We start from the raw sequence: 1,847 nt of genomic DNA, 5'->3' as shown, positions 1-1,847 counted from the left end.
TGTTTTTCCTTCTGCCCTTCTGCCTCTTTTCATGGGCTTTGGTGGAGGTCATGGTGCAGTGTCAGCAGGTCTAAATCATGGTGGAGGTGTTCAATCTTCTGGGCTTCACAAATCGATTCCTGTCGTCCTTGCTATGAATGCACAGCTCAAGCTTGACATAGAGCTTAGGAAACACATAAGCATCAAAGATGCTTGTTCCAGATATGTCCCTGACAGCAGTGGCTTCTACAGTGTTCCGAATGACAAACTTCTTAATGGCCTTATCCTTGGGCATGCACCAGGCTCAGTTCACTCCTCCTCCTCTTCCTCCTCCTCCTCTTCTTCCTCCTCCTCCTCTTCCTCCTCCTCTTCTTCCTCCTCCTCTTCTTCCTCCTCCTCTTCTTCCCCCTCTTCCCCCTCTTCCCCCTCTTCCCCCTCTTTCTCCTCCTCCTCCTCTTCCTCCTCCTTTTATTGTTCAACTTGGATTCAAGACCCAAACAAAGCTAATCAGCTTCTTTGTTGACCAATCGGGCCACCATTTGGAAGCAATATTTACTTAACATTGAGACAGGAAAGCCTCAGAATAAGGATTGCAATCAGATACAGGAGCACAGAAATCAGCATTTGAATAATACAGGGATAATCTGTACCCAGTGCACAATAATATTATTCCTACATGTATTTCTGGATTCTTTATTTTAAAAAAAATCAGGTGTCTGTGGGTGTGTAGATTTAAATCTAGGCTTGAATTCATTTCCATTGATCTACATGTCTGGTTTTGTGCTAATATCATGATGTATTTTTCACTATACCTTTGCAATACAACTTGAGATTGGCTATGATAATATTCCCTGCAGTGTTTTATTATTCAGAATTGTTTCAGCTTTGCCATTTTTTCCAGATTCCATATAGAAGCTGAAAATTGTCTTTTCAAGAGCTGTAAAGAATTGCATTGGGATTTTAAAGGGAATACACTGACTCTGAAGATTACTTTTGATAGGATAACCATTGGATAACCATAGGGTAACTATGGTTACCCTACCAATCCAAGAGTATTTTCTTCAATTTCTTTCTTCAATGTCATGAAGTTTTTATCATAAAAACCTTTTACTTGCTTGGTTAGCATTATCCCGAGATATTTTATATTATTTTAGACAATTGTGAAACATGTTTCTTCCCTAATTTCTTTCTCAGTCCATTTGTCATATTGTATATAGTAGGGCTATTGATTTTTGTGAGTTTATTTTGTAACCAACTACTTTGTTAAAAGGGTTTATAAGATGCAGGAGTTTCCTGTTGAAAATTTGAGGGCCATATCATCTGCAAATAATGATACTTGATTTCCTCCTTTTCAATTTGTATCCCCTTGAACTTCTTCAGTTGTCATATTGCACTAGCTAAAACTTCAAGTATTATACTGAATAGGTATGGAGAGAGTGACCAATCTTGTCACATTTCTGATTTTAGTAGAATTGCTTTAAGTTTCTCTCCATTTAAGTTTATACTGCCTATGGGCTTGTTGTAAAATGACTTCATTACGTTGAGTCATGTTCCTTGTATCTCTAGTATCTTCAGGACTTCTGTCATGAAGGGGGTATAGGTTTTGTCAAAGGACTTTTCTGCATCTAATGAGATGATGTAGTTTTTATCTTTCAGTCGGTTTATATGATAGATTACATTTATCAATTTACATATTTTGGACTATTCTTGAATCTCCAGGATGAATCCTACTTGATCATGTGGATAATCTTTTTAATGTGTTATTGAATTTAATTTTCAAGTATTTTATTAAGTATTTTTGCATGTATGCTCATAAGGAAAATTGGTCTGTAATTCTTTTTCTTTAATACAGTGCTTATTTGTTTTGG

This window comes from Rattus norvegicus, chromosome 6 (assembly GCF_021556685.1).
Source record: "Rattus norvegicus strain SHRSP/BbbUtx chromosome 6, alternate assembly SHRSP_T2T, whole genome shotgun sequence".
Lineage (NCBI taxonomy): Eukaryota > Metazoa > Chordata > Mammalia > Rodentia > Muridae > Rattus > Rattus norvegicus.
This window is presented reverse-complemented; position numbering follows the sequence as displayed.